General features: G+C 41.3%; 1 protein-coding gene across 6 annotated transcripts in view; it reads right to left on the bottom strand.

Moving 5' to 3' along the window:
* Nucleotides 1-25,000, bottom strand: part of LOC144978795 (liprin-beta-1-like) — a 246,700-nt gene that overhangs the window by 219,040 nt on the left and 2,660 nt on the right. Inside the window, exon 1 of one of the 6 annotated variants that reach the window (XM_078925291.1) lies at nucleotides 21,624-21,690. The exons of 2 other annotated variants lie outside the window; for them this stretch is intronic. The gene's annotated coding sequence lies outside the window, so the exon portion shown is untranslated. Of the gene's footprint in view, nucleotides 1-20,526; nucleotides 20,590-21,557; nucleotides 21,589-21,623; nucleotides 21,691-25,000 lie in introns of those variants that run through there. 3 more of the 6 variants (XM_078925290.1, XM_078925299.1, XM_078925302.1) reach the window with 3 other exon arrangements.

Raw genomic sequence — 25,000 nt, 5'->3', positions numbered from 1 at the left:
AATTCACCCCATACACCGGAGCATACTCAATGTCTCAATCGTTTCTATGTTATATGTTTGTGTTGAGAATATTGGCTGTTAAGCTTAACTGCTGGTCAAAATACTTCGCGATGGTGGTGGGCGAACGAATCGGCGGTCCCAGAAGTGGGTGAGAGAGGGATCTAGAAATGACTTGGGTTTGAAACGAATATTTTTGTGTTCGTGGATAGCTCACACGGTAGAGCCACGCTCTCACCTGCCAGGCGGAGTTGTCGTACCAATAAGGTACTAGGTTCAAACCACACCACCGCCGCGAAAAATTTTTTTATTCTCTATTGTCTTCTGGCACTTTTCTACTCACTTCATATCTTGTTGTTGCCAACATAAGTGCCTGCTCCACTCACTTTTCTGAATTAAAAATTCACCCCATACACCGGAGCATACTCAATGTCTCAATCGTTTCTATGTTATATGTTTGTGTTGAGAATATTGGCTGTTAAGCTTAACTGCTGGTCAAAATACTTCGCGATGGTGGTGGGCGAACGAATCGGCGGTCCCAGAAGTGGGTGAGAGAGGGATCTAGAAATGACTTGGGTTTGAAACGAATATTTTTGTGTTCGTGGATAGCTCACACGGTAGAGCCACGCTCTCACCTGCCAGGCGGAGTTGTCGTACCAATAAGGTCGCAGGTTCAAACCCCACCACCGCCGCGAAAAAAAAAATTTTTTATTCTCTATTGTCTTCTGGCACTTTTCTACTCACTTCATATCTTGTTGTTGCCAACATAAGTGCCTGCTCCACTCACTTTTCTGAATTAAAAATTCACCCCATACACCGGAGCATACTCAATGTCTCAATCGTTTCTATGTTATATGTTTGTGTTGAGAATATTGGCTGTTAAGCTTAACTGCTGGTCAAAATACTTCGCGATGGTGGTGGGCGAACGAATCGGCGGTCCCAGAAGTGGGTGAGAGAGGGATCTAGAAATGACTTGGGTTTGAAACGAATATTTTTGTGTTCGTGGATAGCTCACACGGTAGAGCCACGCTCTCACCTGCCAGGCGGAGTTGTCGTACCAATAAGGTCGCAGGTTCAAACCCCACCACCGCCGCGAAAAAAAATTTTTTTATTCTCTATTGTCTTCTGGCACTTTTCTACTCACTTCATATCTTGTTGTTGCCAACATAAGTGCCTGCTCCACTCACTTTTCTGAATTAAAAATTCACCCCATACACCGGAGCATACTCAATGTCTCAATCGTTTCTATGTTATATGTTTGTGTTGAGAATATTGGCTGTTAAGCTTAACTGCTGGTCAAAATACTTCGCGATGGTGGTGGGCGAACGAATCGGCGGTCCCAGAAGTGGGTGAGAGAGGGATCTAGAAATGACTTGGGTTTGAAACGAATATTTTTGTGTTCGTGGATAGCTCACACGGTAGAGCCACGCTCTCACCTGCCAGGCGGAGTTGTCGTACCAATAAGGTCGCAGGTTCAAACCCCACCACCGCCGCAAAAAATTTTTTCATTCTCTATTGTCTTCTGGCACTTTTCTACTCACTTCATATCTTGTTGTTGCCAACATAAGTGCCTGCTCCACTCACTTTTCTGAATTAAAAATTCACCCCATACACCGGAGCATACTCAATGTCTCAATCGTTTCTATGTTATATGTTTGTGTTGAGAATATTGGCTGTTAAGCTTAACTGCTGGTCAAAATACTTCGCGATGGTGGTGGGCGAACGAATCGGCGGTCCCAGAAGTGGGTGAGAGAGGGATCTAGAAATGACTTGGGTTTGAAACGAATATTTTTGTGTTCGTGGATAGCTCACACGGTAGAGCCACGCTCTCACCTGCCAGGCGGAGTTGTCGTACCAATAAGGTCGCAGGTTCAAACCCCACCACCGCCGCGAAAAATTTTTTTAAAAAAAATTTTTTATTCTCTATTGTCTTCTGGCACTTTTCTACTCACTTCATATCTTGTTGTTGCCAACATAAGTGCCTGCTCCACTCACTTTTCTGAATTAAAAATTCACCCCATACACCGGAGCATACTCAATGTCTCAATCGTTTCTATGTTATATGTTTGTGTTGAGAATATTGGCTGTTAAGCTTAACTGCTGGTCAAAATACTTCGCGATGGTGGTGGGCGAACGAATCGGCGGTCCCAGAAGTGGGTGAGAGAGGGATCTAGAAATGACTTGGGTTTGAAACGAATATTTTTGTGTTCGTGGATAGCTCACACGGTAGAGCCACGCTCTCACCTGCCAGGCGGAGTTGTCGTACCAATAAGGTCGCAGGTTCAAACCCCACCACCGCCGCGAAAAATTTTTTTATTCTCTATTGTCTTCTGGCACTTTTCTACTCACTTCATATCTTGTCAAAGGTAAAATGAGACGCTTGTGGCCAGCAAGTGTCATGTATGGTGAGATGTGGTGCCGGCATGATCAAAGAAAAACAATCCACGGGTATTATCAAAATGTCAATGCTGGGAAAATATTATAGGTCTGGGGATACAGGAGCTTGTGGGCGGGGCGGGGGGGGGGGGGGTAGTAGAAATGATTCTTTGATTGGCGAGAGAGAGGGAGGAGGGGGGGGGGAAGAAAGAGAAAGAGAGACAGAGAGAGAGAGAGAGAGAGAGAGAGAGAGAGAGAGGGGGGGTGGGGGGGGGGAGGAGAAAGAGATTAGAGAGAGAGGGATGAGAGAGAGACAGACAGATAGATAGATGGATATATATATATATATATATATATATATATATATATATATATATATATATATATATATATATATAAGGATAGATAGAAAGAGAGATCGATGGATGGAGAGAGAGAGAGAGCGAGAGAGAGAGAGAGAGAGAGAGAGAGAGAGAGAGAGAGAGAGAGTTCCGTGTTTTGTATGTATGGAAACACACCTGGTGTTGGGGTATGCTATAGTATTGAGCGAAGGTGATAAACAGAGAACAAGGTGTAAATTTTATTGAAGAGATCTGGACAAAGAATTAAAGACAACCAGAGTGGCGTTTGTGATGTTGAAGAGAAGTGGAGAGTGGGAGGCTGGGGTGATAGTACATCTTTTAAAAAAAAAATATTACGCCCTTTCGCATCGGCACCATAAGATCCCGTCGCCTAGGCATTCCATGAAGGAATATAGATAGAATGCGCTTGGCCAAGGAGTTCACAACATTGCCATCCGGAAGTATAACTGACCAACACACAAACTCTGTGTAACCATGAACTTTTATAGTCTGGTTAATACAGTTTAGTGAGAACAACTCACAAACGCGGATGGCAAAAACAATAACAAAGGCCTGAGTGACGTTATCTGCATACTATCTATAGATAATCCATCAAACAAGATGTCTGATGTCAACAGGAATCACCCATGCTGTCCAACTGAGCAAGTGTCGCCTGGAACAACTACAAAAGACGTCCAACTTCTCTGTCATGGCACAAGACCGAAGGGCTAGAGCTCAGGTGGTCGCTGGTTCGGATAAGTAAGTAAGTAAGTAAGTAAGTAAGTCCAAGTGAGCAAATTGGGGGTTAACAATCTTGCTCAAGGAAAAAAAACGAAAGTGCCTGAAGCGGGGCTCGAACCTGGGACCTTCCGGATCACAGTGCAATGCCTTAACCACTCGGTCTCTTCGCCCCCCTCCCCCCCCCCCCCCCTTTCGTATATCTGCTGTATGTATCCATAATACATACTACAGACTCGCCAACCAACCTCAACCATTTGGGAAGAAAATCATCTTTTCAAAATAGCACAACCATCCAAAAATTTCAAAATTATTTCAAAATGTACTTTGCTACAGCGTCATGTTCGAAGGGTAGTAATCATTTGCTATTTAGTGTCCGTTTCACGCTACACTAACCGGAGTAAACTTTGGCTCTGTGAGCCTAATGGCTCCGAGGAAGTACTTTAAAAAAAAACATTTGTTGGTCATTCAGATACAGTTACAGAATGAGGCGGTGATGGATAACATAATTTAAAAAAAATTCTTTTAAAACTTGAACTTTTTTTATCGCGCAATATCCACTAAACATGCTCAAAGCGCTTTACAAGGCGTCTCTGACCAACAGCAACACTTTACATGTAGGACGAGAAACGATGCCTGTGAGGTGACATTATATATTTTTTTCAAACAGAGACGACGCTCTTCAAAGGCCAGGTACTCATTATACACCTGAATACGGAGAGACAATGTGAATAAAGAGCCTTTTTCCAACGGAATAAACTATGCTCCGTTCAGAGCGGGACTCGAACCTAGGACCTCCCCCGATCCGAAGGCGAGTGTCATACCACAAGACTACATTAGTAGCACATTTTTATTATTTTGTTTTCGTTTGCCGTTGATTATTAGGCCTAAATCAGAAAGGTGAGTGGAGCAGGCACTTATGTTGCTAATAACAAGAATTGAAGTGAGTAGGAAAGTGCCAGAAGACAACAGAGAATAAAAACTTCGCAACAGTGATGGGGGGGGGGGGGGCGAAGTTTTTATTCTCTTTTGTCTTCTGGCACATTATTCCAACTTACTTCATTTCTTGTAAAAAATCAAATGAAAAAAGAGATTACCATTATTCCGACAATCACCCATAAATAGCTCTCCATTCTAATGGATAGATAAGGTTACTGACTGCCACTAAAAATCCCATCACACACAAACACACAATCACAGACACTAATACACACATACACACACACACACAACACCCACACACACGGACATATACCGAATATTTTACACACACACACAAACAGAAACACACACACACACACACACACAGACACGTACACGATTCCAATCAGACAGAGAAATCCAACCTGAAACATCTGGTCATTCATGGCACAACATAACAATACATACACACACAACTTAGCCACACAACAAAACACACAACACAAACACACCACACCCACAAACATCAACAACATGAACACACACAAAACACACACACACACATAACAACAGCACAAACAAACACACCCCATAGACAACAAACAAACACTACACCACACACACACACACACACACACACACACACACACAATTCCAATCAGACACGAAATCCAACCGTAACCATCTGGCCATCTCATTGACCACAATAATAAACACCAACTGACAAACAACTAACTACCTATAGATAGAATGCGCTTGGCCAAGGAGTTCACAACATTGCCATCCGGAAGTATAACGGACCAACACACAAACTCTGTGTAACCATGAACTTTTATAGTCTGGTTAATACAGATTAGTGAGAACAACTCACAAACGCGGATGGCAAAAACAATAACAAAGGCCTGAGTGACGTCATCTGCATACTATTTATATCACGGTTTTCATTTTCATATCACCACAATCCCACTCACTTTCTCCTTGAAGAACAGTAAGGGCTGTCTGAAGCCTGTGATCGTGTAAAATACAAACGAAAGGTGAAAATGGATAGGCTTCGGATGGAAACAGTACATACAATGGACGTTTCGGGTACAAACCCTTCCTTTGTTTATCGTTTTGCTGACGAAGGGTTTGTACCCGAAATGTCCATCGTCTGTACTGTTCCCATCCGAGGCCTTTGAATTTACAGCTTTTTATTTGTATTTTCACTTTCCTTTTCAATATTCTCCTTTCCCCATCCAGTCCACACCTAAGCCCCCCCCCCTTTTGTGTGTGTGTGTGTGGGTGTGTGTGTGTGTGTGGGGGGGGGGGGGGGTAAGAAATCCTTCTTCTATTCCGCTCGTGGCAGTGCCAGAGCCACATACAATCCATGGAACTCTGTACCAATGGAGAGAGAAAGTCTTTCTTGTTTTGTTTTGTTGTTTTTTGTTTTTTGTCTGTTTCTTGTTTTAAAAAAATAATATTGATTTATTTTCCTTATTATCTTTCGATAAATAATTTCTTTAGCAAAACATGCTCTACAACACACTTCAATTTCGTTAAATTTTATGATGTACAAAAGAAATTTATTTGAATAAGAAAAATGTTGGTTGTATTGTATCGAATGTGACGATTTTGATCTTTATCACCACAATCCTTCTACACCTCCTTCCACCCCTACCCCCCCCCCCCCCCTTTTTTTACGGGAGATAGATAGATGGATAGATAGATAGATAGATAGATAGATAGAGAGAGAGAGAGAGAGAGAGAGAGAGAGAGAGAGAGAGAGAGAGAGAGAGAGAGAGGGGGGGGGGGCGGGAGACCAGTCATTACCAGTCCAATCAACATTCTTCAGAGGATGAAAGTAATAATGATAATAATAATAATAGCGATTGTCGGACTCCATTCGGCAGGATTTGGAAAGAGGGGAGAGAGATGTATACGTATGTGTTAGTGGAAATGGAGTTGGGGTGGTGGTGGTGGGGGGGGGGGGGGGGGATGGTAAATGTTTATGAATGAAACTTGAAACATACGTATAAAATTATACATTCTAAAACACAATATCAGAGGAAATAAAACTAAAAGGAATAGAGAAAGAAAGAAGAAAAGAGAGAGAGAGAGAGAGAGAGAGAGAGAGAGAGAGAGAGAAGGGGGGGGGGGGCGGTGGGGAGAGAGGGAGTGAGAGAGAGAGAGAGAGAGAGAGAGAGAGAGGGAGAGATGTAGGGAGAGAAAGACTCACACAAACACAGAGAGTTAGGGAGAGAGGGAGTGATATATATATATATATATATATATATATATATATATATATATATATATATATATATGTATCGTATATATATATATATATATATATATATATATATATATATATATATATCTCACTCCCTCTCTCCCTATATATATATATATATATATATATATATATATATATATTATATATATATATATATATATATATATATATGTGTGTAAAGAGAGAGAGAGAGAGAGAGAGAGAGAGAGAGAGAGAGAGAGAGAGAGAGAAAGAGACACTCACGGAGAGAGAGAGAGAGATTTAGGGAGAGAGGGAGAGAGAGAGAGAGAGAGGGGGGGGGGAGAACCACTTACACAAACACACAAATACACACATAGCGTTAGGGAGAGAGGGAGTGAGAGAGGGAGAGAGACATAGGGAGACACACACACAAACACACACACACAGAAAGAGAGAGGGATAGATAGATAGATAGATAGATAGATAGATAGATAGATAGAGAGAGAGAGAGAAAGAGAGAGAGAGAGAGAGAGAGAGAGAGAGAGAGAGAGAGAGAGAGAGAGAGAGAGAGAGAGATTGAAAAAAAAGGACGAATGAAAGCTTCATAAAGTTCTCGACCTGTTTTACAAACAAAGATCAAGATTATAAGATTACAAATCATGAAACAACGGTAAAACGCACCGTTGGTGAAAATAGGTGAGTTTATTATGAATAGAATAGTTATGGGAGGGGTTGAGGTGGGAATTGGGGGGTCGGGGGGGGGGTAATCTTAATGGCTTTACATACTTAAAATATGGGGAAAATTGAACGGGGTGAATGCTTATTTAAACTGTTAACTGCCGTACTCTGAAAAGACAAGTACGTATTATTTAAAATTTGGCCAGAAAACTCGTCCTTCAAATAACGATCGATTTAAATAACCCTAATCTCGGCAAAGACTCTCAAACCTGAGACGTTAATCAATACTTCTCGAAGTCACATGTTTGAGAGTTTTTGCAAAAGTGAAGGTCATTTAAATCAGTCGATATTTAATTTGAAGGTTTTCTGGCCAAATTTTTAAATAGATGTTTTTCCAGAGTACGTTGTTAACAGTTAAACACTTCATGAAAACACAACGTTGATGATTGCCTATAATATTTTGACTGGCTAATATAACCATTTAAAACGTGAGCACCGACGTGTACTTATTTGCAGGTCTGATAACCCAAAGTGTTATGGGGCTCATTGTTGAAATGGACATTTATACTCTCAAAGCAACGCAAAACATTGTCCATTGCAACCATGTGAAATCAAGCCAATAATAGATGCTGTGGGTTTGACGAAGAATATCACAACATTGCCATCCGGAAATATAACAGACCAACATAAATCTATGTGTAACGATGAACCTTTATAGACAGAATGAAGTTGACGTCACTCTGGTCTTTGTTATTGTTTTTTGCCATCCACGTTTATGAGTACTACTCACTTATCCAGACTATAAAAGTTCATGGTTACACATAGTTTTGTGTGTCGGTCCGTTATACCTCCGGATGGCAATGTTGTGGACTTCTTAGCCAAGTGCATACTATCTATAGTTTGGTTAATATCGTATAGATAGTATGCAGATGACGTCACTCAGGCCTTTGTTATTGTTTTTGCCATCCGCGTTTGTGAGTTGTTCTCACTAAACTGTATTAACCAGACTATAAAAGTTCATGGTTACACAGAGTTTGTGTGCTGGTCCGTTATACTTCCGGATGGCAATGTTGTGAACTCCTTGGCCAAGCGCATTCTATCTATAGTGAGAATTACTCATAAAAATGGAAGGCAAAAATTATAAAACAAAACAAAAAAATCAATAACAAAGACCTGAGTGACGTTAACTTCGTTCTATCTGTAGATAGAATGCGCTTGGCCAAGGAGTTCACAACATTGCCATCCGGAAGTATAACGGACCAACACACAAACTCTGTGTAACCATGAACATTTATAGTCTGGATAATACAGTTTAGTGAGAACAACTCACAAACGCGGATGGCAAAAACAATAACAAAGGCCTGAGTGACGTCATCTGCATACTATCTATAACTGCTCCCGGTTATCAGACCCGCTAACATCAGACATGCCTATTACTACGAAATATTCGTAGAAATACGAATTTTTGGCTCGAACTAAAGAACAACATTCGCTTCTTTGACTCAATAAATCTTGTTGAAAAGGAAAGTTTAGCTCCCCAGAATCTATAGATACTATGCGCTTGGCTAAGAAGCTCATAACATTGCCATCCGGAAGTATAATGGACCAACACACAAAACTGTGTGTATCCATGAACGTTTATAGTCTGGTTAATACAGTTAATACGTATAATTATCAACAGGCTAAGGAATAAGATTAACCCCGAAATCGCAGAAGAACAATATGGATTCCAACCTGACAGAGGGACAAGGAACGCAATATACCTCCTCCGTGTTTTAAGTGAAAGAGCTATACAGGTTCAGACCCCACTATACCTCTGTTTTGTCGACTACAAAAAAGCTTTTGATAGAGTACGCCACGAAGAAATACTCAAACAACTGCACTCCATTGGCGCTGATGAGAAATACCTCAGACTCATGCAAACATTATACTACACCCAGCAGGCATCTATCAAAATCGGAAACTCTACAGGAAATTCCATTCCTATTAAGAAAGGAGTCCGTCAAGGGTGTGTTGCCTCACCAGATCTGTTTAATCTATACCAAGAAACAATCATGAGGGGCATAACTAATATGGAGGGAATAAAAGTAGGAGGTCACAACATAAATAATATAAGATACGCAGACGATACGGTACTCATTGCAACATCAGAAATCCAACTTCAAAAGATTGTTGACAAAGTGGTAGTAGACAGTGAAGCCAAGGGAATGGAAGTGAATATCACCAAAACGGAATGCATGGTAATACAGAAAAACCCGAAAACAACAACACCTGCAATATAACGATTCACGGCGAGCAACTTACCAACGTAGAAGGTTTTAAATACCTAGGTTCAATAGTGACAACAGATGGAAGATGTAACCGAGACATACGAACAAAAATAACTCAAGCCAAACAGGCTTTCATGGACCTGGGAAACATTTTGAAAAACAAACAGATGTCGTTCGGGATTAGATTCCGAGTCTTGAAGTGCTACGTGTGGCCAATCTTGTTATACGGATGCGAAAGCTGGACTACAAATGCAGAAACACAAAAGAACATTGAAGCTTTTGAAATGTGGTGCTTGAAAAGGATGCAGAGAATATCGTATACTGCACACAAAACGAACGAAGAAGTGCTAAAACAAACATACCAACAAAGGAAACGAATGCCCTTAATAGCGGATCGACAACTATCCTTTTTCGGACACATAGTAAGGAAAGATAAGAATGAATACCTGGCAAGTTGTGGAAAAATACCTGGTAAACGCGCCCGGGGGAGACAAAGAAAAACACTCATAGACCAACTGAAGGGCTTCACCAACCTAACAATCCAAGAGCTGTTTGAAAAAGCAAGAGACAGGGAGGAATGGAGGGAGATAATTCATGCAGTATCCGAAGCCTGGACCAGGCATGGAACCTAGAAGAAGAAGAAGAATACAGTTCAGTGAGCATTACTCATAAACGCGGATGGTAAAAAACAATAACAAAGACCTGCGTGACGTCATCTTCGAACTATCTATATTTGGGACTTTGGAGCATTTTTGGAACATGCAGATGGCAAATTGTTTACTTCTAAATCTATTTAAAGTGACTTTTACTTTTTTCCCTTGGAAACTACGAATTTTTGAAATTTCAAGTTGGCTAGGCAGCTATGTGGTCTAGTGGTATGACACTTGCTTTCGGTTCGGAAGGTCCTGGGTTCGAGCCTCGCTCGTCCTTGGAACAGACCCTTTACTCACATCCTCTCACCGTACTCAGATCTAAAATGAGTACCTGGTCGTTAACAGCGTTGTCTCTGTCCGAAAAAAAGTGTAATATCGCCTAACAGGCGTCATGTCTCGTTCTACATGTTACGTGTTGCTGTTGGTCAGGGACCTTTTGTAAAGGATCCTTTGAGCACATTTAGTGGATATTGCGCTATATAAAAGCTCAAAATCAATATCAATATCAGCTTTGTAGTAATCTGTATTTACGTTGGTAAGCACCAATCAAAATTATCTGGCACATTAAAGCGACAAAGTCCCTTCATGCTGGTATCTTCCTTAGTTCGTCATTAACTTGTTATTTTAGCAGATGTGAAGAGATTCTTTTGACAAATTCCATTAAAATACTCTACTTGTTAACTACTCGTTCAACACGAATAAACTAAATTACGTTACACTCGTTGACCGTAAGGACAGCGCTCTTAATAATTGGGAAAGTAGGTATGCAATTGGCTTCAACAGACATGACGTCACTTCCCTCGTAAAGACGCATGGTAACTTAGTAACTGGCTCTAAACTATCGGAACAATGGCGGACGCCCTTATGAAATATTTCTCCGACGAGCATAAAAGCGTATCCAGAGGGGGAAAAAACATTATAAATCTGATCATGTTTTGACTTTTACACATGCTGATCACAAGACATATGAAAAGTTCTAGCCAGCATGAAGAATATAAAGTACTGATTTTCTTTGTTTAGAACCACGATGGCCGCCGTTGCTGGGCGACGTGACATCAGACTATTGAATCCGATTCAGACCTGCCTAACTACTACTACTATGAAAAGTTCGTATATTACGAAAGTTTGGCTCCAATGTCAGAACTTCATGACGAGTATCTGTAAGTCATGCGAGGCTATGTGGTCTTGTTGTGTGACCAGACCTGCCAACCTTTCACATTCCAAAAGTGGAATCAGAACGACTGAAAATATGAATTTGAAACAAAAAATAGGAATTTCACCTCTTTCATCCCCCCCCCCCCTCCCCCATCCCACCCCTCGCTCGTTGCTCTTTTTTCTTCTTTCCGTTGTCATAGTTTTGTAAATCGGAATTTTCGAACCAATGGCGGATTAGTACAAAAAGGAAGAGTGAAAATAGGAATGATTCCGCCAAAAGTGGAAGGGTTGGCAGGTATGTATGACACTTGCTTTCGGATTGGAAGGTCCTTTTTTCGACCCTCGCTCGGCGCATAGTTGAGTCTTTGTAAGACTCTTTACTCACATTCTATCACTGTATTCAGGTGAAAATGAGTACCTGACCGTTAACAGCGTTGTCTCTGTCCGAAAATAAATTGTAGTATCGCCTAACAGGCGTCATGCATGTCTCGTTCTACATATTAAGTATTGTTGTTGGCTAGGGACCCCTTGTAAAGCGCTTTGAGCACGTTTAGTACATATTTCCCTATAGATAGTTCGAAGATGACGTCACTCAGGCCTTTGTTATTGTTCTTGCCATCCGCGTTTGTGAGTTGTTCTCACTAAACTGTATTAACCAGACTATAAAAGTTCATGGTTACACAGAGTTTGTGTGTTGGTCCGTTATACTTCCGGATGGCAATGTTGTGAGCTCCTTGGCCAAGCGCATTCTATCTATATAAAAGCTCAAGTTTTGGGTTTTTAAAAAAAGTCATTGAAAGTTTTTGAAAATGACAGATGATGCCAGAGCACATACAAGAAATAAAAAGGATTTTGAAGTGATGCTTAATCATTATGAGGGTAAATTGTTGATCTATAGATAAAATGCGCTTGGCCAAGGAGTTCACAACATTGCCATCGGGAAGTATAACGGACCAACACACAAACTCTGTGTAACCATGAACTTTTATAGTCTGGTTAATACAGTTTAGTGAGAACTACTCACAAACGCGGATGGCAAAAACAATAACAAAGGCCTGGGTGACGTCATCTGCATACTATCTATAGATAGTTCGAAGATGACGTCACTCGGGTCTTTGTTATTGTTTTTTTGCCATCCGCGTTTATGAGTAATGCTCACTAAACTGTATTAACCCGACTATAAGCGTTCATGGATACACACAGTTTTGTGTGTTGGTTTGTTATACTTCCGGATGGCAATGTTATGAGCTTCTTAGCCAAGCGCATACTATCTAGATATATTGTACTTTCTATATTGTTTTGTGTTGATGTAAAGCGCCAAGAGAGCCTCATGATTTAGGATTCGGTGCGCTCTATTATTATTATTATTATTATTATTATTATTATTATTATTATTTATTATTATTATTATTATTATTATTATTATTATTATTATTATTTATTATTATTATTAATATTATCATACAGTAAATTATTGCGACTTCTATCTTTATCTCCTATGAATTACGAATTTTAAAATGTTCACGTAGCCCAGGCAGATCAGTAACAATATAAGACGAATTCATGAACTGATTAGGTAGCGGGTTTATTTTTAGTCCAACTAGAGAGTTACCTAACTAAAGGCAATTCAAATTTGGGCCGCTCGAGAGGAAAGAAATAAAAGAAAGGAAAGGAAGAAACCAACGGGAAATAGTTAAGTGTGGAAATTACATAGGAAATGTCCTGTTGTTTGTATTATGTACAGAGGATTTAAACTTGAAAGATTGAGAGGACGAGGAGGAGGGGGAGGAGGAGGAGGAGGAGGAGGAGGAGGAGGAGGAGGAGGAAGAAGAAGAAGAAGAAGAAGAAGAAGAAGAAGAAGAAGAAGAAGAAGAAGAAGAAGAAGAAGAAGAAGAAGAGAAGAAGAAGAGGAGGAGGAGGAGGAGGAGGGAGGAGGAGGAAGAGGAAGAAGAAGAAGAAGAGAAGAAGAAGAAGAAGAAGAAGAAGAAGAAGAAGAAGAAGAAGAAGAAGAAGAAGAAGAAGGAGGAGGAGGAGGAGAAGAAGGAGGAAGAGGAGGATGACGAGGAGGATAAGGGGAAGGAGGAGGAGGAGGAGGACGAAGAGGTGGAGGTGGAGGAGGAGGAAGAAGAGTAGGATGATGTTGATGAGGAGGAGGAGAAGGAGGAGGAGGAGGAGGAGGAAGAAGAAGAAGAAGAAGAAGAAGAAGAAGAAGAAGAAGAAGAAGAAGAAGAAGAAGAAGAAGAAGAAGAGAAGAAAGGAGCAGGAAGAGGAGGAGGGAGGAGGAGGAGGAGAAGAAGAAGAAGAAGAAGAAGAAGAAGAAGAAGAAGAAGAAGAAGAAGAAGAAGAAGAAGAAGAAGAAGAAGAAGGAGGAGGAGGAGGAGGAGGAGGAGGAGGAGGAGGAGAAGGAGGAAGAGGAGGATGACGAGGAGGATAAGGGGAAGGAGGAGGAGGAGGACGAAGAGGTGGAGGTGGAGGAGGAGGAAGAAGAGTAGGATGATGATGATGAGGAGGAGGAGGAGAAGGAGGAGGAGGAGGAGGAGGAAGAGCAGGAGGCTGAGGAGATAGGAGGGGATGAAGAGAAGGGGGAGCGTGTAGGAGGAGAATAAGCTTTTCCTTCCCTATGTTCCAAGACAAAACATGTGGAAATCTGTACTCGTTCACACTACAATGAAGTCCTCTGGCGAAGGCCAATGGATGCAGCAGGAAAGAAAGAATTCAGAATTCCAAAGGTGATACCTGTTCTTAATAGCCTTTATTTCTCCGAAAATATTGCGGGTTATCCACTGGCAGAAGAAATAAACTTATCCCTGGCTTTCTTTGTTATTGTTTTTTGCCATCCGCGTTTGTGAGTGATTCTCACTAAACTGTATTAACCTGACTATAAACGTTCATGGATACACACAGTTTTGTGTGTTGGTCCGTTATACTTCCGGATGGCAATGTTATGAGCTTCTTCGCCAAGCGCATACTATCTATACATATATCTAGATGAATTATTCTGTTTCCAGCACCAACGTCACATCGACAATATTATACTGTTTTGAGACGGTGGGTGGCTTATTATAATCAGCGCACTGCATGCAACGCTCGATTACGATTCTGACGCACACGCTGAAAAAAAACAACATTATTTTAAATCTTGGCCAGAAAACTCGTCCTTCAATATCGATAGATAAAAATGACCCTCATTTTGAAGAAAAAAAAAGAAAAGAAAAATGTTTAAAAAGAAGAAAGAAAAAAAAAAACAAATGAAAAAAAAAAGAAACAAAAAAAAAAAAAAACAACAACACACAAAAAAAAAACAACAAAAAACAAAACCCCAAACAACATACTATCAAACCTGGAACTTCGCGAAGTTTGTTTCTTTTTGTTGTTTCTTTGGGTTTTTTTTTCTTCTTCTAATTTGAAAAAAAAACCCCGACTTTTCTGGCATAAAAATTAAATAATTTTATGTTTCTAGAGCACGTCAGTATTATGTGTAGTTTATTTACACAGACGTGTTGTAATTAATGCTACTAAAAGTCGGCGCGTGTAAATTAGTGCACGATGCTATGCCTTGATTAACTAGTTCAATGCTGTACTCTGAAAAAAACACATATTCTAAAAATTTGGCCAGAAAACTCGTCCTTCGAATATTATATCGATCGATTTAAATGACCCTCAACTTGACAAATATCTCAAACCTGGGACTTCGCAAAGTCTTCATTTAATAAGAACATAAAGTTGTTTGTAGAAAGAGATTGTCTTGAGTTTTAAAAAATAAATTTTTCAGCTGGTAAGCCTGCCATTTTTTGGGAAAAATACTGAAAATGGTCGGTAAGGAGAGAGTTCAAGGACCCTTTGGGAAACAAACCCTCTGAAATCTTGGGGCATCGCTAGGTCTTCATTAAAGTCCCAGGTTTGAGAGTCCTTTAAATCGATCGATATTTGAAGCACGAATTTTCTGCCCAAAGTTTATTGTGTGCAGTTTATTTTTACAAGACGTGTGATGTGTTGTAAGATCATAAAAGTCGGCATAACGTGTAAATTAGTGCACGGAGCTATGCTTTGATTAAATAGAAGTAATAAGTTTTGAGACGTCAGCACAATTATTATCACCATCCAGGTAAACGGTACTTGTTATAATTTTATAACGGTAAAGACGTCAAAATAATTATAACTTATCTCCCGTTCATAGACAGACGTAATCCGACGTCTGTTTATTTTACGAGTCTGATAACCCGAGTTATTGGAGTATCATTGTTCATTGTTGGAATCGAAATCGGCCCTTCTCCCACTGAAACCAACGCAAAATATTGTCTTTTACAACAACGTTAACTTAAGCTCATAATGTAATAAGTGTTTGGTTAACTTTGCGTTGGCCAGAGCGGTAGTTCTCGGGTTCGAGTCCCAGAGTGTCACATAAGGAGACCTCAAAGCACCACGAAGCCGAAAATTGAAAAAAAACAAACAAACAAAAAACAAAACGCAATTATTTCACGATGATGATGAAATAATAATTATGGCTTTGAATATATAAATAAAGTAATTAACAAAGGATTAATTAACTACGCGCATTAATTAAAAATCATTTTCATTTCTCCGTATGTTTTGTTTTTGTTTGGCTATGTGGTCTAGTGCTACGACATTCGCCTTCGGACTGGATCGTCCAGAGTTCTAATCGCGCTCCGAGCGTCGCATAGTCGAGAGGATCTTTACTCTTATTCTCGCACCGTGTTCACGTGTAAAACGAGTACCTGGTCGTTAACAGCGTTGTCTCTGTCTGAATTTTAAAAAAAAACAAAAAAAAAAACAAAACAAAACAAACAAATAAAAAAAAAGAAAAGAAGAAAAAAGAAAAATCGCCTAACAGGCGTCATGTCTCGTCCTACATATTAAATTATGCTGCTATTCGCTGGGGACCTCTTGTAAAACGAGAGGCTCCTTACTCACATTCTCTCACCGTGTTCACGGGTAAAACGAGTACCTGGCCGTCAACAGCGTTGTCTATGTATGAAATTCTTTTTGTAAAATCGCCTAACAGGCGTCATGTCTCGTCCTACATGTTTAATTAAGTTGCTGTTGGCTAGGGACCACCTGTAAAACGCTTTGAGTACGTTTAGTGAATATTGCTCCAAATAAAAAAAATAAATAGATAAATAAAATTCCGTGGCTCAGTGGTACGGTCTTTGCTTCGTACCTGAAAGGTACCGAGTTCGAATACCCGCTACGTTGTGGCCTTGAGCAAGTCACCTCGCACTAGCTCAGTTTGCGGCCCTGCATTGCGGCTGACGCCTGGGTTATTCCAGTCTTCCCTTGGAATAGATCCTAGAGACAAATTTCCCCTATGGGATGAATAAAGGGAATTTTTTTATTTTTATTTTTTTTTAAATTTTATTATTTTCTATTCAACTCCCATAGGAAATTTGTCTTTAGCGTCTTTTCCAAGGGAAGACTGGAATAACCCAGGCGTCAACCGCATGCGCAGTGCAGCGCCGCAAAGTGAGCTAGGACAAGGTGACTTGTGCTCAAGGCCACACTATATATAACAAGACGGGTAGTTGAACTCGGTACCTTTTGAGTACGAAGCAAAGAAGAGCATACCCCTGAACCAATGCTCATCCTTTTTTTTTTTGTTCTTTTCTTTTTTACTTTGCTTTGTTTGTTTGTCTGCTTGTTTGTTTGTTTGTTTGTTTGTTTTCACGAATGGACAGATACTACGGACATCATCACACTTATGATTGAGTGCCAGTTAAAACTCTATCGCGTGCAAACTGATTTGATGACACAGCGGATCTCCTCCTCCTCAATCGTCAAGTCTGCGCAGTCAGTGTGTTGAATGCCCAGTCTGTGCAGTCAGTGTGATGAATGCCCAGTCTGTGCAGTCAGTGTGATGAATGCCCAGTCTGTGCAGTCAGTGTGATGAATGCCCAGTCTGTGCAGTCAGTGTGATGAATGCCCAGTCTGTGCAGTCAGTGTGATGAATGCCCAGTCTGTGCAGTCAGTGTGATGAATGCCCAGTCTGTGCAGTCAGTGTGATGAATGCCCAGTCTGTGCAGTCAGTGTGATGAATGCCCAGTCTGTGCAGTCAGTGTGATGAATGCCCAGTCTGTGCAGTCAGTGTGATGATGCAGTCGTGAGTCAGTGATGTAGAATGCCAGTCTGTGCAGTCGTGTGTGATGCCAGTCTGTGAGTCAGTGTGATGAATGCCCAGTCTGTGCAGTCAGTGTGATGAATGCCCAGTCTGTGCAGTCAGTGTGATGAATGCCCAGTCTGTGCAGTCAGTGTGATGAATGCCCAGTCTGTGCAGTCAGTGTGATGAATGCCCAGTCTGTGCAGTCAGTGTGATGAATGCCCAGTCTGTGCAGTCAGTGTGATGAATGCCCAGTCTGTGCAGTCAGTGTGATGAATGCCCAGTCTGTGCAGTCAGTGTGATGAATGCCCAGTCTTGCAGTCATGTGAGATGCCAGTCTGTGCAGTCAGTGTGATGAATGCCCAGTCTGTGCAGTCAGTGTGATGAATGCCCAGTCTGTGCAGTCAGTGTGATGAATGCCCAGTCTGTGCAGTCAGTGTGATGAATGCCCAGTCTGTGCAGTCAGTGTGATGAATGCCCAGTCTGTGCAGTCAGTGTGATGAATGCCCAGTCTGTGCAGTCAGTGTGATGAATGCCCAGTCTGTGCAGGCAGTGTGATGAATGCCCAGTCTGTGCAGTCAGTGTGATGAATGCCCAGTCTGTGCAGTCAGTGTGATGAATGCCCAGTCTGTGCAGGCAGTGTGATGAATGCCCAGTCTGTGCAGTCAGTGTGATGAATGCCCAGTCTGTGCAGTCAGTGTGATGAATGCCCAGTCTGTGCAGTCAGTGTGATGAATGCCCAGTCTGTGCAGTCAGTGTGATGAATGCCCAGTCTGTGCAGTCAGTGTGATGAATGCCCAGTCTGTGCAGTCAGTGTGATGAATGCCCAGTCTGTGCAGTCAGTGTGATGAATGCCCAGTCTGTGCAGTCAGTGTGATGAATGCCCAGTCTGTGCAGTCAGTGTGATGAATGCCCAGTCTGTGCAGTCAGTGTGATGAATGCCCAGTCTGTGCAGTCAGTGTGATGAATGCCCAGTCTGTGCAGTCAGTGTGATGAATGCCCAGTCTGTGCAGTCAGTGTGATGAATGCCCAGTCTGTGCAGTCAGTGTGATGAATGCCCAGTCTGTGCAGTCAGTGTGATGAATGCCCAGTCTGTGCAGTCAGTGTGATGAATGCCCAGTCTGTGCAGTCAGTGTGATGAATGCCCAGTCTGTGCAGTCAGTGTGATGAATGCCCAGTCTGTGCAGTCAGTGTGATGAATGCCCAGTCTGTGCAGTCAGTGTGATGAATGCCCAGTCTGTGCAGTCAGTGTGATGAATGCCCAGTCTGTGCAGTCAGTGTGATGAATGCCCAGTCTGTGCAGTCAGTGTGATGAATGCCCAGTCTGTGCAGTCAGTGTGATGAATGCCCAGTCTGTGCAGTCAGTGTGATGAATGCCCAGTCTGTGCAGTCAGTGTGATGAATGCCCAGTCTGTGCAGTCAGTGTGATGAATGCCCAGTCTGTGCAGTCAGTGTGATGAATGCCCAGTCTGTGCAGTCAGTGTGATGAATGCCCAGTCTGTGCAGTCAGTGTGATGAATGCCCAGTCTGTGCAGTCAGTGTGATGAATGCCCAGTCTGTGCAGTCAGTGTGATGAATGCCCAGTCTGTGCAGTCAGTGTGATGAATGCCCAGTCTTGCGTGTGTATGCATGTGCAGAGTGTGATGAATGCCCAGTCTGTGCAGGTCAGTGTGATGAATGCCCAGTCTGTGCAGTCAGTGTGATGAATGCCCAGTCTGTGCAGTCAGTGTGATGAATGCCCAGTCTGTGCAGTCAGTGTGATGAATGCCCAGTCTGTGCAGTCAGTGTGATGAATGCCCAGTCTGGTGCAGTCAGTGTGTGATGAATGCCCAGTCTGTGCAGTCAGTGTGATGAATGCCCAGTCTGTGCAGTCAGTGTGATGAATGCCCAGTCTGTGCAGTCAGTGTGATGAATGCCCAGTCTGTGCAGTCAGTGTGATGAATGCCCAGTCTGTGCAGTCAGTGTGATGAATGCCCAGTCTGTGCAGTCAGTGTGATGAATGCCCAGTCTGTGCAGTCAGTGTGATGAATGCCCAGTCTGTGCAGTCAGTGTGATGAATGCCCAGTCTGTGCAGTCAGTGTGATGAATGCCCAGTCTGTGCAGTCAGTGTGATGAATGCCCAGTCTGTGCAGTCAGTGTGATGAATGCCCAGTCTGTGCAGTCAGTGTGATGAATGCCCAGTCTGTGCAGTCAGTGTGATGAATGCCCAGTCTGTGCAGTCAGTGTGATGAATGCCCAGTCTGTGCAGTCAGTGTGATGAATGCCCAGTCTGTGCAGGCAGTGTGATGAATGCCCAGTCTGTGCAGTCAGTGTGATGAATGCCCAGTCTGTGCAGTCAGTGTGATGAATGCCCAATAATTGTTATGAATGCATTGAAGCTTATAATATAATATGTATTTAAAATGGCTCGACATCGACAATTGTGGCAAATAACCCGCGATTTTTTTTTTAAAAGACACAAAACAACAGCAACAACAACAACAACAACAACAACAACAACAACAACAACAAAAGTTGTTTGTTTTTTTAAACAAAGAAACTTTACGAATGAAAAGCAGTGAAAAGTTGAAAATCAGAGAGAGAGAGAGAGAGAGAGAGAGAGAGAGAGAGAGAGAGAGAGAGAGAGGAGAGAGAGAGAGAGAGAGAGAGAGAGAGAGAGAGAGAGAGAGAGAGAGAGAGAGAGAGGAGAGAGAGAGAGAGAGATAGATAGAGATAGATGGAAAGAAAGAAATACAAAGAGAACACAGGTGATGGACAATAGTATCAATAATAATGTGGTAACCTTAATCCATTCACATATCATGAGAGCCTTTCTCTTCGCCAATAATTCTATTGAAGTTAACCGGGGGATAACAATCTAATGTTAAACTTGTCTTATTCATTTCGAACAGAGTGAGTGCATTTTCTTAAAACTACAAAATAAAAAATAAAAAATAAATAAATAAATAGCTTCTTCCCAAAAGGCATGAAACAAAATTGAATATAACAGCTTCAAAAATTGTCTAGTATCAGAGGATTCAAAAATAAATCACAGCATAATTCAAATACTTACAACACACGAGTATCATTATACACTTTCAAAGAATTTAGAATTTCCAAACATTATGATCAGCCCTGTATCACAGGATTAAGAAATAAATCACAACGGAATTCTAACACTGGCAAAGTTTGAGAATTACTTTTAATGGAATAGGGGAGAAAAGTTGTGACATCACACCCTCCACTCTTTTGGTTCCTAATCCTTGGGAATGTGTATGAAAGATAAAGAACTGAACAAGTGTGTATGAAAGGTGCCAGACAAAGCAAGAAAGAAAAATACAAGAAAAAAGAAACATCCCAAAAAAATCAGTCGACCTCGACTGGGGATCGAACCTCAGACCTTCTGATCACCTTTCATACACACTTGTTCAGTTCTTTATCTTACACCGGTGCCTGCTCTTTAATTTCATAATTTAGTGTGTATGTAACCAGTCCTTCAGATTACTAATAATGAATCGGTTATATAAGGTGGCGTAACGATTTCAGACAAGTGAGTGGAGCAGGCACTTATGTTGGTAACAACAAGAGATGAAGTGAGTAGAAAAGTGCCAGAAGACAATAGACAATAAAAATTTTTCGCGGCGGTGATGGGGTTTGAACCCGCGACCTTATTGGTACGACAACTCCGCCTGGCCGGTGAGAGCGTGACTCTACCGTATGAGTTATCCATGAATTAGTACCAATAAGGTCGCCGGTTCAAACCCCATCATCGCCGCGAATTTTTTAAAATTCTCTATTGTCTTCTGGCACTTTTCTACTCACTTCATCTCTTGTCGTAACTATTTCAGTATCAGGATGTATAGGCAGATACTAAGGATTACATGACATAAAAGATCGAGGATGGATGATCTTTATTGACTATCAGCATATATATTTAGACTAGAAAATAAGATACCATCTCTCTGACACCAGAAGATGAATTACACAAGATATATATTCGGTCCTCAGGAAGAGTGGCTTTACACTTCCAATGAAATAGGAACCAGTTTTTTAATATCATACTTATCTTACACATTTTTATAAGTTCCGAACTTTAATACTAACCTATCACAGAACTCGAAGATAAATCAAAAACGGAATTCAACCACAGAGAGAACACATTATTATTACTTTCCTGGCATTTAGAAGTTCCGAACGTTATTATCAGTCCTGTATCACAGTGAGTTAATGTGTGAATAATGTAATTGTGAGCGAGATGAACACACAACAAACACTCCTGGCACAGAGGTTAGAGGAAGAAGACACGTGCGATGAATTGAAAAAAAATCTACACAATACACTACCTATATTATTACTTTTCTGCCTAATGAAGGCATGTGATTATGGGTGTGTGTGTGTGTGGGGGGGGGGGGGGGGGGGGGGGGGGGAGGAGTGGAGTTGTGTGCATTAGTGTGTGTGTTTGTGTGTATGTTTTTGTGTGTGCGAGTGTTTGAAAGCGTGAGTATAAACTGGTATAGGTGTAAGTTTATGTGTGTGGCAGATAGATAGATAGATAGATAGATAGATAGATAGATAGATAGAGAGAGAGACAGAGAGAGAGAGAGAGAGAGAGAGAGAGAGAGAGAGAGGGAGACGTGACGAAAAGAAATGGAAGTGTTTTTGTGTGTGTTTGTGTGTGAGAGAGATAGAGATAGAGATAGATAGATAGATAGATAGATAGATAGAGAGAGAGAGAGAGAGAGAGAGAGAGAGAGAGAGAGAATTAGAGAGAAAGAGAGTGTGAGAGAAAGAGAGGGGGAGAGAAGAGAGAGGAGTGTGAAAGAAAGAAAGTATGAGAGAGCGAGAGAGGGAGAAAGAGAGAGAGAGAGGAGAGAGAGAGAGGGGAAGAGAGAGAGAGAGGAGAGAGAGAAAGGAAGAGAGATAAGAGAGAGAGAAAGAGAGAGAGAAAGAGAGAGAGACAAAGAGAGAGAGAGAAAGAGAGAGAGAGAGAGAAGAGAGAGAGAAGAGAGAGAGAAAGAGAGAGAGAAAGAGAGAGAGAGAAAGAGAGAGAGAAAGAAAGAAAGAGATAAAGAGAGAGAGAGAGAGAGAGAGAGAGAGAGAGAGAATTACTCGCGCGCGCGCGTGTGTGTGTATGTATGTGTGTGTGTGTGTGTGTGTGTGTGCATGTTACCGTATCTATCTATAGATAAAACAGCATCTATTTTTGTAAGTCAGAAAAGTGAGTGGAGCAGGCACTTATGTTGGTAACAACAAGATATGAAGTGAGTAGAAAAGTGCCAGAAGACAATAGAGAATAAAAAATTTTTTTTCGCGGCGGTGGTGGGGTTTGAACCTGCGACCTTATTGGTACGACAACTCCGCCTGGCAGGTGAGAGCGTGGCTCTACCGTGTGAGCTATCCACGAACACAAAAATATTCGTTTCAAACCCAAAGTCATTTCTAGATCCCTCTCTCACCCACTTCTTGAGATCGCCGATTCGTTCACCACCATCGCGAAGTAATTTTGACCAGCAGTTAAGCTTAACAGCCAATATTCTCATCACAAACATATAACATAGAAAAATTTTTTATTCTCTATTGTCTTCTGGCACTTTTCTACTCACTTCATATCTTGTTGTTACCAACATAAGTGCCTGCTCCACTCACTTTTCTGAATTAAAAATTCACCCCATACACCGGAGCATACTCAATGTCTCAATCGTTTCTATGTTATATGTTTGTGATGAGAATATTGGCTGTTAAGCTTAACTGCTGGTCAAAATTACTTCGCGATGGTGGTGAACGAATCGGCGATCTCAAGAAGTGGGTGAGAGAGGGATCTAGAAATGACTTTGGGTTTGAAACGAATATTTTTGTGTTCGTGGATAGCTCACACGGTAGAGCCACGCTCTCACCTGCCAGGCGGAGTTGTCGTACCAATAAGGTCGCAGGTTCAAACCCCACCACCGCCGCGAAAAAATTTTTTATTCTCTATTGTCTTCTGGCACTTTTCTACTCACTTCATATCTTTCTATTTTTGTAAGCCGCGTCTAAACCACAAACACCCGTTGTTTTGCACCCTCAACATCCATCCTCCCGTCTACCTTTCCATTTTGCTCACCTGGTTAAACGCCATCAAATTATCCCTCCCTCACTCACTCACTCACCTCACTCCCTCCCTCCTTCAAGACTCCCACCTAAAAAAAAAGTAATTCACTTACCCCCCCCCCCCCCCTTCTCCCCCCATCCACCTCTCTCCACCAATTCCAGCCAACAGACCGACACCCCTGCCAGGAGATGGATAATGAAGCCATTCAAAAGCCATTCCAAAGCCATTCAGCCACTTGGTCTTGAGATCAGATGGAGCTGGAATAATTTCGGGGTGGCTAATTCCATTCAACTGTTGTAAACAAACACCCTTGGAGGGAAATGATAAACACTCGCGTGTACATAGATACTCACACTGATAATCATGGTCATACACCAATGCCCTCTATACATTAGATTGCTGTATGTTGCATACACGCAAACACACGAGATGGGTAGACAAACAAACGGACAGATAGATAGATAAATTCATAGAAACTATAGGCAGACAGATAGATATATTGATAAATAAATAGGTTGGTAGTTAGGTAAATATATAGATAGATGGGTAGGTAGACAGACAGACAGACAGACAGAAAGATGGATAGATAGACAGATATATATATATATATATATATATATATATATATATATATATATATAGATAGATATAGATAGATAAGTAGATAGATAGATAGATTTATTGATAAGTATAGGTAAATAGATAGATAGGTAGGTAGATAGATAGAGAGATAGTCAGATAGATAGATAGATAGATAGATAGATAGATCGATGGATGAATGGTTGGAAAGATGGATGGATGTTAAATGTTGCTGTTGACCAGGGACCCCTTGTAAAGCGCTTTGAGCACATTTAGTGGATATTGCGCTATATAAAAGCTCAATTTATTATATTTATTAGTAAAGTGAAAAGGAAAAAAAAACTGGCGGAAAGGCAGAGGTGCTGGATAGATTCATGTCTGAAAAAGGAATTGGGTGTGACAACGCTAGAAGGGGCAGATAGAAAAAATAGTATTAAAATCATCCCACTACTGGGCGACCTGACCTCTGTGATAGTTGCTGAGGAAAGCTGATTTTTGGGATGGTTGATTCTAGTGTTGTGTAGGATGTTATCATTATTTCATTACAAAGGAACCAGGATCCACACTCAAGTATCGCTACAAGTCAAAATGAAAAACTGGCGAAAAGGCAGAGTTGCTGGATAGATTCAAGTCTGTAAAAGATTTGAATGTGGCAATGCCAGAAGGGTTAGATTGGAAAAAGACATTAAAATCGTCCAACTCTTAAGCGACCTCTGTGATCCTTGTGATTCTTGTGTTGTTGTTGTTGTTTTTTTTTTGTTTTTTTTTGTTTTTTTTTCTTTGGATGCTATCATTATTTCATTACAAAGGAACCAGGATCCACACTCAAGTATCGCTACAAGTCAAAATGAAAAACTGGCGAAAAGGCAGAGTTGCTGGA

Source organism: Berghia stephanieae, chromosome 8 (genome assembly GCF_034508935.2).
Source record: "Berghia stephanieae isolate SIO BIC M18660-M18661 chromosome 8, UCSD_Bste_1.3, whole genome shotgun sequence".
Lineage (NCBI taxonomy): Eukaryota > Metazoa > Mollusca > Gastropoda > Nudibranchia > Aeolidiidae > Berghia > Berghia stephanieae.
This window is presented reverse-complemented; position numbering and strand designations above follow the sequence as displayed.